Raw genomic sequence first — 13,038 nt, 5'->3', positions numbered from 1 at the left:
AAAAATAGGCTGTTTTTTTTCAGAACTCTTTGACCTTCTTATGTGTGGCATTGAAGCTTTTTACCATTCACTTGTACCCAGGACTGCCTATGGCCAGTTTTGGGGAAAATGCTGTTTTTCTCTGTAAATAGGATTTTACACATGATATAACCCTCTAATAGACACGTTGTATGTCCCTCCAAAGTCTGGGGCTTCACCTGCAATTAATGCATGAAGTGCGGTCACCATTAGGGCAGGTGCAGATGAGAGTATATTCTCTTATCCAAGAAAATCACACTCTGCAGCCGAGAGAATCGGATCACACTATGATCACACTCTGATCAAAGAGGGTGGAGAAAAAAAATTTCACCCGACTGCACTCCGATGGTTTCCATGCAATCATTGATTTGCATGGCTGAGTGCGATCGGAATATCGAATCGAACTTGGGCATTGAGACATTTTTTTTGCCAGGACTGTCTGTCTGAGGGAAAAAAAAAAAATCGGACATGTGCGCAGGCCCATAAACTAACTTTGGTCCGATTGTGATCTGATGTTTTGTTGGATCACACTCGGACCAATAATCCGGTCATCTGCACCAGCCCTAAGTGTGTTTGAGAGATTTAGTAGATAAGTACTTGTAGATTCATACATACTGTAGCTAAAGGAGTTTTTATATTTCTGAAAATGTGCAAATGTAGAAAAAATACACACAGCACCGCTACTATTCTGGACCCAACGCCTCCACTACAAAATGCCGCTGCTGCGCCGTCTATGCCTTAAACGGACACTCGGGTACACATATGCAGTTAAATGTGTTGATCCAAACAAAGGAGAAAAGATAAGCAGTGCACTCACCGGTCCTGTTTTCATAGGTCGTTTGTTTAGAACATGTGCAGGGATGACCCGTAGAAGCGCAGCAGCGCGAAACGGCCGTCGTCTCTTTTGTCCACGTTCTCCCCAGAGACACCTTTATATTTTTGAAAAGACCCCACAATTCTAATCTCTTGCATGCATATTATACTCTCCATTACAGATATATGAAGGGCTATAGGACTAGGTGGAGTGGATTCTGCTTCTGACCCCGCTACAAAGGGCAGACGTCAGCTATATTATCTGCCTCTAACAGCAGCAATTGGTTCATCAACAAATCTGTTATTAACCTTTTAAATCCAGCTATAAATCACATAAACACGATGATCCTGTCCTAACACTAAACACTCCTATCAAAGTTTTTACCCTCTTAATATATTGCAGTTATCATATTATATAGCACTGTGTACTTACAATTGCTCACTTTACCTTTCTACCCCATAAATTATTTTTTGCTCTATTTGGAAACCGGAAGTAACATGTCCGTGCATTTATCATTCCCCTCTTCAACTCCTGATCCAGCTGCTCTCTCCTTCCCCTGCCAGGGACTTTTGCAGTGACTGTTGTCTTGTGCAGAAAAAAAATGACCTCCTGTTTCTATATAGATCTTAGAAGCATTCAGATAGTTAATCACGTGATGTCATAGACTTAATGGAATAGAATAATTAGCTGGGTAGAAAGGCAAAATTAGCAATTACAAGGACACAGTGCTGTATAATATGATGACTGCAATGTATTGAATTCGGGATCCTTTTGCTCCCCCCTTCATTTCACTCCCTGCGCAATGCAATTGGAACGCCCGTCAGGGCCGAGGGGTACTAGGTACCGGGTGTGGTACTTAAAGGGATGTGTTAAGGCATCGGTGACCCAGTCTGTGGCCCTGGTTGCCCAAGTAAAAGGGACAGTCTTCAAAGGGGTTTGTGAAATAATAAAAGTTTGTGACGCCACCTGTGGTACTCGGTCAGGGGTGACCGACGCTGCTTAAAGGGGGTCCTCTGGTGTGATGTTACAGCAGCAGGGATGTATGGCTTTCACCGGTGAAGCTAGGTCCCCAGGGCTCCCGATGTGTTTAGCAAGGATGTTGTGGTGCCGAAAATAAACAGAGGACACAGGGTTACAGTCTCTTTACCTGGTTTACTGATGTAGACAGTCACAGTCCAGGGTACCAGCAACAGGCATTGGTGTGATCCGGTCGGCCTGGAGGCAATGGTGGATCCCTCTCACATGTGAGGTCCATAAGCCTTCCTTCTCGTGCTTTTATGCAAGTTCCTTGCTGCCTGTGGCTCCCTTACAAGGTCCTCTCTCTCCTGTCCTGGGACAGTACCCGTATGGTGGGCAATGCAAGCCTTTTTACAGGGTCTCTATCACGACCCGGGCTCTGTGTACTGCTGCACCTTCGGGTGTGAGTGCGGACAGACTACATAAAGCCTTCTGCCCTCCAGTTCTGCTGTGGAACGTGAAGTACTACACAGCCTCGGGCTCCCGGTGCCTGGTTCCTGCGCTGCAGCTCAGAGAGTGCCCGGTCACAGTTCCCCTCTGAACTCTTTTGTTCTCCTTTTCTTCTGCCCTCTCACACTTGCTTTCAATGCAACTTGTCTGGTTCTCTTCTGTCCTGGAGCTGAAGCACCACACGTGACTGCACGGCCCCACTCTCTGCTCACACTCTTCTCTCCTCCAACTCCTCTCAACAACTCACTCCAACTAACTAACTCCTCTACCAGGCCAGAATATCTATATATATCATAATATATATATATCATAATATCTATATCTGAGGGAAGCTCCCCTGAATCCAGGATCAGAGCACCCCCTTCTGGCCTGGATTCAGAATGTGTTGCATGTAGGTGTATTACCTGTTAAAGGGATTTCTCCTTGCCTCCAGGCATGACATCACCCTCCCCAAAAGGAAGGCAACATCACTGTAACAACCGGTTACCTGGGGTGTTACACTATTGCAGGGACATAATTGGTTGCTATGAAATCCAGGGTTTGTCTGAACACCCCCGTACCTGTCATGTGATCTCTCATGTGAAGTCCAGTCTGTGGCTGGATATCATAGGAGACTGTCATTTTTACAGTATTCTGCAGTATTACTGTTTACAGTACAAGTGATCAACTTATTGGAGGTTCAAGTTCCCTAAGGGGACTAACAACGAAAAAGTATATAAAAAAGGTTGTTTTAGGTGAAATAACACCTAACAGTTAACATTAAAAACATGTAAAAAATATATACATATTAGGTATCACTCCATCCATAAAAGTCACCACTAGTGAATGATGCTGCGCTCTCAGCAGCTCATTCACCAGTGAATTTCAGCTGAGAGGGTCGCATCTTGGCACCGTCCAGGTTGAAAACAATTTAGCCCCCAGACATGGATTACAGCGTGGGACACCACAACGGACAGGTATGGTATATTGGTGCTTTTTATTTTATTTTTTATTGAAGGAGATCGAGGATGTCGGGGAACTAGGTGTTGTAGTAAGTATGGTTTAATTTAGAATATTAAAGGGGTCTGTGTAATTTTTTCAAACAAAGTATTTTATTCTGACTGTGTCTTTATTTAACATATAACTATAGGATTAGTAATGTATAGGTATCTTCTAGACACCTCTTCATTACTAAGTGTGGGCTTGATGTCACCTGATATAACAGAGGTGACATCAACCCCACAAATATGAACCCCACTTACCACCACTACAGGGCAAGTGAGAAGAGCCAGGCAAAGCGACAGACTTAGTGCATCTGGGCAGCTGCGGGCTGCTGTTTTTAGGCTGAGGGTGTTATATAAATGGCCTCTTACCAGCCTGAGAATAGCAGCCCCCAGCTGTGAGCTTTAGCAAGGCTGGTTGTCAAAAATGGGGGGACCCCATGCCATTTTTTAAATTATTTATCTAAATAATTAAAAAACAGCATGTGGACCCCTCTATTCTTAATAACCAACATTGCAGAAGCTGACAGCTGAGGGATGCAGCCCCCAACTGTGAATTTTGTCTAGTTGGTTCAAGATAATAGGGGGAATAAACGTCAGGTTTTTCATTAATTTATTTAGTTAGATCGCAGGCGGTGCCTGTGGAATACCCTGATCATCTGCTCCTGCTGTCACTCTTATTAGTGGCAGCATGTGTCGGATGATGGGGTAAGAGTCCCAAAATCCACCACCTGCTGTCAACGTTCGGACATCATTCTCCTCTCCTCGTGCTGATTGCCGGCAGAGCAGGGGAGAATGATGAGAGCCAGCTTCAGCACCAGCCGCCGGGGAACAGCGCTTACTGTAGCGCTTCTTCCCCGGCGGTTGTCCGTATGATACTGATGCATCACACGACCGGCATTCTTGTGTGGTACGTGTTTACATGGACCCATTGACCTGAATGGGTCCGTGTGATCCGTGCAGCTGCACAAAAACGGACATGTGTACGTGTGGGTCACTTGGACACATGGTCCGTGAAAAACCACAGATGTGTGCACAGACCCAATCATTTGAAAGGGACTATGTGTATCAGTGTCTCCAGTACGTGTAAAAACTGTCACCACACGTACTGGAGACACTGACGTGTGAAAGAGGCTTAAGGTGGTGCTGTGAATAGGGGGTTTCTAACCTTTAGCTATTTAGTCTTTTGTCTGGCCCTTTGTATATTTATGGGTCTATTGGAGCACCCATACAACAGGGTTGAATTTATATGTTTTTTACTGGTATCTTGTTTCTAAAAATGTATTTGATGCCTTAACTGGAGCCATATATTATTAAATTGCTGGCTGGCTGCCGCTAACAATCTGTTCCACCCGCAATTGTTATCTTATTAAATGCCTCTGTCAATCATGGCCTGCATGCGTGTCATTGTTTCCTCCCATCGGAGCGCCCGTGGCATGATCGCGAGTCGTCGACAGGACAGCCGGGTGTAAGCTGATCAATCAGGACATGTTGTGTATCGCCTTATTCGTATTGATGAGGTGTATCATATTACATGGCCATTTTTACTAGAAGATGTACAATGTCAAACTGTTCACAAAAAAACAGTGACAATTGTGATTTTTTTTTCACAATTTCGCCATACTTGGAATTTTTTTCCAAGTTTTCCAGTTTTCCAGCACACTATTTGGTAAAATGAATGGTGTCATTCAAAGTTACAACTTGTCCTGCAAGCCTTCCTATGTCAATGTGTGCAGAAAAATATGTTAGGGCTCTGGGATGAAGTCAAGGAAAAAACAGAAACGCAAAAATGTAAACTGGCTGCGGTGTGAAGAGGTTAAAGAAAGTAAAGAAGTGTTTATGATCTGAAACCTGCTTCATAGTTTCTTTGTTGCTAAGGTTAAAAAAAATCACAGGCCCATCAAGTTCACCTTATAATCTTAGCTGTCATCTGTCAAATATGGTAGAAGCAGTGTAATGGCATGTGGCGTGTGTGGCTGTCAATGGAACTGGGTCACTGGTGTTTACTGGTGATGTGACTGTAAATAGAAGCAGCAGGGTAGATTTTCATGTACAGAGGTAAGGTAATAGGCTTTTCTTCAATGGTTGAGTCAGCCACCTGACCTCAAACTGACTGAACATGCTTGTCACATGCCAAACACAACACTGAAGGCAGAAGACCTACAAGCATCAGCTTAAGTTAGAAGCAGAAAACTCAGTAGTTGGTGATTCCAATGGGAAACATACATCATGATGTCATTGACTACAAAAGATATTCATGCAAGTATACAAATCCATTGAGAAACAAATAATTTTGGAGAGGGAAAATAAAAATAACAAAACTAAAATAATATGGTTGCATAAATAGGAACATTCTTTAATTGGAGATGTTCAGAATTAGCCTATCACATTTCTACATGTTAAATAGTAGTCGGTACACAGCAGCCATAATTTAAAGTGATTCTGATTAGCCCCATATAAAGAAAAGTTGTTCAAACAGGATTTTTTACAACACAGCAAAAGGATCTCATTGTTAAAAGTTATCAGTCAGTAGAAGACTACAAAAAATATCCATGGCATTAAATATATAATGAAACACTGTGAAGATAATCACAATAAGCACAATGGTGATGTTATCTAGAACTGGATGTCCCTCACAAGGTGATGAAAAGAAAATTAGTGCGGAAGGCTGCCAAGAGGCTTATAGGAACATTAAAGGCGCTGCAGGAATTTCGGGCAAGTACTGATTGTGTACTCCATGTGACAACTATCTCTCATATTCTTCACGTGTCTGGCCTGTGGGGTAGGGTGGTCAGATGGAAAACTTTTCTTACAAAGAAAAACATTCAAGACAAGCTATGTTTTGCCAGAGCCTACATCAAGTCTGCCAAAAGCATGTGGGAAAATGTGTTATTCCAAAATATATGGTTGGTGCAAAGGCAACAAGCATGATGGAGGCACCATTATTGTTTGGGGCTATCTTTCGGCAAAGGTAACTGGGAGTTTAATCAAGATGATGGGAATTATCAACATTTTCAGATCAGTCCATTTTATAACAAAGCCTTCAGGCCTCTGCTAAAAAGCTGAAGTGGAATTTACCTTTCAGTGTGACAATGGCACTAAATATACATCCAAATCAACAGAAGAATGGCTCTGCCAGAAAAAGATCAAAGTTTTAAATGGCCCAACCAAAGCCCAGACCAGAATCCAATTGACAATCTGTGGGTTGACCTGAGGAGGGCTGTAGACAGGCGAAGCCCTTACAATCTGACAGATTTGGGCGCTACTGCAAGGAAGAGTGGGCAAAGATGGCCAATTCTAGATGTGCAATGCTGATAGACTCCTACCCAAAAACACTGTATGCAGTCATAAATTCATAAAGTATAAGTATAAAGTATGAGCATAAGATTGTATATACTGTATTTATGCAATTACGTTATTTTAGTTCTTTATTTTTCATCTCAAAAGATTTCAGTTCATTTTTTTCAATTGAATTGTATTGATTATAGGTGACATTAAAAGCTGGAAAAATCTCAAAATTATTCTTAGTATTGTTTTTTTATGACCAAAACTATGCATTTTAACAATTTTGTAAACTTTTATTATTTACTTTATATGATAAAAGTGCAGTTTTACATGTCCTGCAATCCTTTTGCTTCGATCCCAAGCAACTGGTGCCCTCATCATTGAAACCAACCACATGTTCTCTCCGTGCTTCAGAGCCAACGTAGGATAAATAAACCATTACATTGCACATCTCCCAACATTTAAATTCCTATTTATGGGATATTAACCATGTGGACTATTTATCCACTTTGTGACATATTTGCAACACATTCATCTATTTAAGGTACAGGGACATTTTTGGGGGATGTTCCAAAGGTATAAAATTGTGTCCCTTTTAAAATCGGTGGATGGCATTTACAATTGTTTTCTAAGAAAAAAAGATGGATTTGTAGCTGGCTAATGATGGATCAACTTGTAATGTCTTAATCATTTAAAAAACCTTTTTAACTAATAACTTCTGCTTAAAGATAAATGACTGTTTCATAGTATTCTTTACGATGGCAGCCAGCAAATTTAGTGAATGAGAAAGGTTCATAAATGTATTATGAACAAAAATTCCACATTTGTACAAAACAGATGTGATGCCACTAATTGTTAATGACGTCCTATAGTAATATGTGTTCTATAATCTTAATGTAAAGTAAAGCTGACAGTTGCATTAAACATTTCTCCAATAAGTGCAATCATTTTTTTTCTTCCCACTTGCAGGAATTAGTACACTCCCATGAGATTATATAGTTTGTCGAAATTAAGGGAATGGATGCTTTAGTGTTTTCACTTAAAATGTACCATATGCATCGCTAATACTCCCGAGACAAGCGGTTAAAATCCATTCTTCCTTTTGGAGTTGTAAATATGAATATGTAGGACAGAGCAGAGAAAGATCATAACAGCAAGATAATAATTGTTTAATGAAACCTAAAAAACTAGCAGTAACACTAACAATTTTCTCATAACTTTCTCTGTAAAAAAATAAAAAGGTTTATTTTAATATATATATATATATATATATATATATATATATATATATATATATATATATATATATATATATATATATATATATATAAAATTATTATTAAAGATATATATGATGTATATGAAATTTCCAGTAGTCTAAATGATAAGAGGAGTTAAAGTTGGCCAATAGTCCATATTGATTTGGATGCATTTTTCGCTGGTTGCATGCCCTTCATTACAACAGCTGCCCATCTGATCCAATGTGGCTCCCCTGCCACTTGCATTTCTTCTATGACTGATATTCATTGCAAAAAAACAGCACAAAAACCTACACTTGTGCGAATACCCTAAGTGGTAATTGTTACCATCATGACTAAACATGGTCATTGTCACTGTACTTATTGCTCACACCTCTAAAGAGTAACATCAAAACTACATGCCGGGAATTGCAAAATGCACAACATTTTCCACGAATAAAGCCAGTCATCTTATTTTGGCTACATTTCTAAACAATATATATAAAAAATATACATATGGCTTACAGAGGACCTATCTCCTCTCCTGACATTCCCCGTGAAATAGCATCTTGTCTTATAACTCTGCATTTCGCTGTTCCTCTCTTAATCCTCTTAGAAATAAACAAACAACTGGGCTTAACCATTCCCTTTGGCAAAACGGTGCATCTATGCAAAATATGTTGCTGTCAGCACAGAATACATAGTGTCCAAATGTCCGGGAACACATCCCCAACTGGCCGCAGAGTTGTCAATGTATTAAAAAATCGAAGAATAGAGGAACAGCATATGAAGGTGTTAAATAAATAACTCAGTTGTTATACTATTGGAAAACACAATTATTTTCTAAAACCGAAAGATCAGGAGAGATACTATAGCTTCTTTAACCGCTTCGTGATCCTGCACGATAGCAGGTAGATGCCGGCTGTGATAAATAGCTGGCATCTCTTTGTAACTAGACCTGCTGAACTCCAATCGCTGTAGTTTAGCCACTTAAATGTCACTGTTAAACTTTATTGAAAAGGCATGATTGTGATTGCCAAACCATGTGGTTACCAGCTTTCAACAGCTACCTGAGACATGATTGTGGAGAACTGATGGTTTATTATGGCAGCCAAGGGCCTTCGAAGCCATCTTGGCCCTCCTATGAAGTTTAACATGTGTACGGACGTAAAGTGAACCTGTCAGCAGGATTTTGTTAAGTAACTAGAAATCCATCATGTGGTTCTTGTGTAATCAGTGTTAGAAGTTTGCAGCTAATGAAATGATTGTGCTTCGGGACTGTAGGAAGAGTCTTATCTTCCTGTTCTAAGCCAGTGAAACCAAAGAAAGACCAACCCACAGGCCACCCCCGAAGAACAAACAGTCTTTCTCTATGATCAGGCGGCCTCTTCTTAGTTTCTCTGACTTAGAGCACGAAGATAAGACTCTGCCCACAGTTCTGCCCTGGAGCAAACTTATAACACTGATTACACAAGAACCACAAGACAACTGAAAATAGGGTAAAAATGAAAAGAAAAAAAATGATTAAAAAAGAAAAATAAGAAAGTTTAAATAACTTCCTTATTCCCCAATCAAAATGAAGAAATAAAAAAAGTTTTTGTTTTGCTGCATTTGTAAAAGTACAATATATTGTAATATAAAATTAACCCCTTAAGCCCCGAGGGTGGTTTGCACGTTAATGACCAGGCCAATTTTTACAATTCTGACCACTGTCCCTTTATGAAATTATAACTCTGGAACGCTTCAACGGATCTTGGCGATTCTGACAGTGTTTTCTCGTGAGATATTGTTCTTCATGTTAGTGGTAAAATTTATTCGATATAACTTGCTTTTATTTGTGAAAAAAAACAGAAATTTGGCGAACATTTTGAAAATTTCGCAATTTTCCAACTTAGAATTTTTATGCCCTTAAATCACAGAGATATGTCACGCAAAATACTTAATAAGTAACATTTCCCACATGAAGTCATTTTGAGGGGTCTATATGATAGAAAATACCCAAGTGTGACACCATTCTAAAAACTGCACCAATCAATGTGCTCAAAACCACATTCAAGAAGTTTATTAAACCTTCAGGTGTTTCACAGGAATTTTTGGAATGTTTAAATAAAAATGAACATTTAACTTTTTATCACACAAAATTTATTTCAGCTCCAATTTGTTTTATTTTACCAAGGGTAACAGGAGAAAATGGACCCCAAAAGTAGTTGTACAATTTGTCCTGACTACGCTGATACCCCATATGTGGGGGTAAACCACTGTTTAGGTGCATGGCAGAGCTCGGAAGGAAAGGAGCGCCATTTTACTTTTCAATGCAAAATTGACTGGAATTGAGATAGGACGCCATGTTGCGTTTGGAGAGCCCCTGATGTGCCTAAACATCGAAACCTCCCACAAGTGACACCATTTTGGAAAGTAGACCCCCTAAGGAACTTATCTAGATGTGTAGTGAGCACTTTGACACACCAAGTGCTTCACAGAAGTTTATAATGCAGAGCTGTAAAAATAAAAAATCATATTTTTTCACAAAAATGATTTTTCGCCCCCATTTTTTTATTTTCTCAAGGGTAAGAGAAGAAATTAGACCAAAAAAGTTGTTGTGCAATTTGTCCTGAGTATGACGATACCCCATATGTGGGGGTAAACCACTGTTTGGGCGCATAGCAGGGCTCGGAAGGGAAGGAGCGCCATTTTACTTTTCAATGCAAAATTGACTGGAATTAAGATGGGATGCCATGTTGCGTTTGGAGAGCCCCTGATGTGCCTAAACATTGAAACCCCCCACAAGTGACACCATTTTGGAAAGTAGACCGCTTAAGGAACTTATCTAGATGTGTGGTGAGCACTTTGACCCAACAAGTGCTTCACAGAAGTTTATAATTCAGAGTCGTAAAAATAAAAAATCATATTTTTTCACAAAAATGATCTTTTCACCCCCAATTTTTTTATTTTCCCAAGGGTAAGAGAAGAAATTGGACCCCAAAAGTTGTTATGCAATTTGTCCTTAATACGCTGATACCCCATATGTGGGGGTAAACAACTGTTTGGGCGCATGGCAGAGCTCGGAAGGCAAAGAGCGCCATTTGAATTTTCAATGCAAAATTGACTGGAATTGAGATGGGACACCATGTCGTCTTTGGAGAGCCCCTGATGTGCCTAAGCATTAAAACCCCCTACAATTGACACCATTTTGGAAAGTAGACCCCCTAAGGAAATTATCTAGATGTGTTTTGAGAGCTTTGAACCCCCAAGTGTTTCACTACAGTTTATAACGCAGAGCCGTGAAAATAAAAATTCTTTTTTTTTTCACAAAAATGATTTTTAGCCCCCAGTTTTGTATTTTCACAAGAGTAACAGGATAAATCGGACCCTAAAAGTTGTTGTCCAATTTGTCCTGAGTACGCTGATACCCCATATGTGGGGGGAACCACTGTTTGGGCGTATGGCAGAGCTCGGAAGGGAAGGAGCGCCATTTGGAATGCAGACTTAGATGGATTGGTCTGCAGGCGTCACGTTGCATTTGCAGAGCCCCTGATGTACCCAAACAGTACAAACCCCACACAAGTGACCCCATATTAGAAACTAGACCTCCCAAGGAACTTATCTAGATGTGTTGTGAGAACTTTTAACCCCCAAGTGTTTCACTACAGTTTATAACGCAGAGCCGTGAAAAGAAAAATTCTTTTTTTTTTTCAGGAAAATGATTCTTTAGCCCCCAGTTTTGTATTTTCACAAGGGTAACAGGATAAATTGGACCCCAAATGTTGTTGTCCAATTTGTCCTGAGTACGCTGTTACCCCATATATGGGGGGGGGAACCACTGTTTGGGCGCATAGCAGAGCTCGGAAGGGAAAGAGCGCCATTTGGAATGCAGACTTAGATGGATTGGTCTGCAGGCATCATGTTGCATTTGCAGTGCCCCTGATGTACCCAAACAGTACAAACCCCCCACAATTGACCCCATATTGGAAACTAGACCTCCCAAGGAACTTATCTAGATGTGTTGTGAGAACTTTGAACCCCCAAGCGTTTCACTACAGTTTAGAGCCGTGAAAATAAAAAATCCTTTTTTTCCCACAAAAATGATTTTTAGCCCCCAAAATTTTTATTTTCCCAAGGATAACAAGAGAACTTTGACCCCAAACGTTGTTGTCCAATTTGTCCCGAGTACGCTGATACCCCATATGTTGGGGTAAACCCCTATTTGGGCGCACGGGAGAGCTCGGAAGGGAAGGAGCACTGTTTTACTTTTTCAACGCAGAATTGGCTGGAATTGAGATCGGACGCCATGTCGCATTTGGAGAGCCCCTGATGTGCCTGAACAGTGAAAACACCCCAATTCTACCTGAAACCCTAATCCAAACACACCCCTAACCCTAATCCCAACGGTAACCCTAACCGCACCCCTAACCCTAACACACCCCTAACTCTAATCCCAACACTAATCCCAACCGTAAATGTAATCCAAACCCTAACTTTAGCCCCAACCCTAACCCTAACTTTAGCCCCAACCCTAACCCTAACTTTAGCCCCAACCCTAACCCTAACTTTAGCTCCAACCCTAGCCCCAACCCTAACCCTAGCCCTAACCCTAGCCCTAACCCTAACCCTTGCCCTTACCCTAACCCTAGCCCTAACCCTATCCCTATCCCTAGCCCTAACCCTAACCCAAGCCCTAATGGGAAAATGGAAATAAATACATTTTTTTAATTTTATTATTTTTCCCTAACTAAGGGGGTGATGATGGGGGGTTTGATTTACTTTTATAGCGTTTTTTATATCGGATTTTTATGATTGGCAGCTGTCACACACTAAAAGACGCTCTTTATAGCAAAAAAGTTTTTGCGTCTCCACATTTTGAGACCTATAATTTTTCCATATTTTGGTCCACAGAGTCATGTGAAGTCTTGTTTTTTGCGGGACGAGTTGACGTTTTTATTGGTAACATTTTCGGACACGTGACAGTTTTTGATCACTTTTTGTTCCGATTTTTGTGAGGCAGAATGACCAAAAACCAGCTATTCATGAATTTCTTTTGGGGGAGGCGTTTACACCGTTCCACGTTTGGTACAATTGATAAAGCAGTTTTATTCTTTGGGTCAGTACAATTACAGCGATATCTCATTTATATCATTTTTTTTTGTTTTGGCGCTTTTATACGATAAAAGCTATTTTATAGAAAAAATAATTATTTTGGCATCGCTTTATTCTGAGGACTATAACTTTTTAATTTTTT

The 13,038-nt window shown here is 40.4% G+C and overlaps 1 protein-coding gene across 2 annotated transcripts in view; it reads left to right on the top strand.

Moving 5' to 3' along the window:
* GPM6A (glycoprotein M6A) overlaps positions 1 to 13,038 on the top strand; it is a 448,503-nt gene that overhangs the window by 365,161 nt on the left and 70,304 nt on the right. The gene's annotated exons all lie outside the window — the stretch shown is intronic.

This window comes from Ranitomeya variabilis, chromosome 1 (genome assembly GCF_051348905.1).
Source record: "Ranitomeya variabilis isolate aRanVar5 chromosome 1, aRanVar5.hap1, whole genome shotgun sequence".
Lineage (NCBI taxonomy): Eukaryota > Metazoa > Chordata > Amphibia > Anura > Dendrobatidae > Ranitomeya > Ranitomeya variabilis.
The sequence above is the reverse complement of the archived record's forward strand: the minus strand, read 5'-3'. Positions and strand labels throughout refer to the sequence as shown.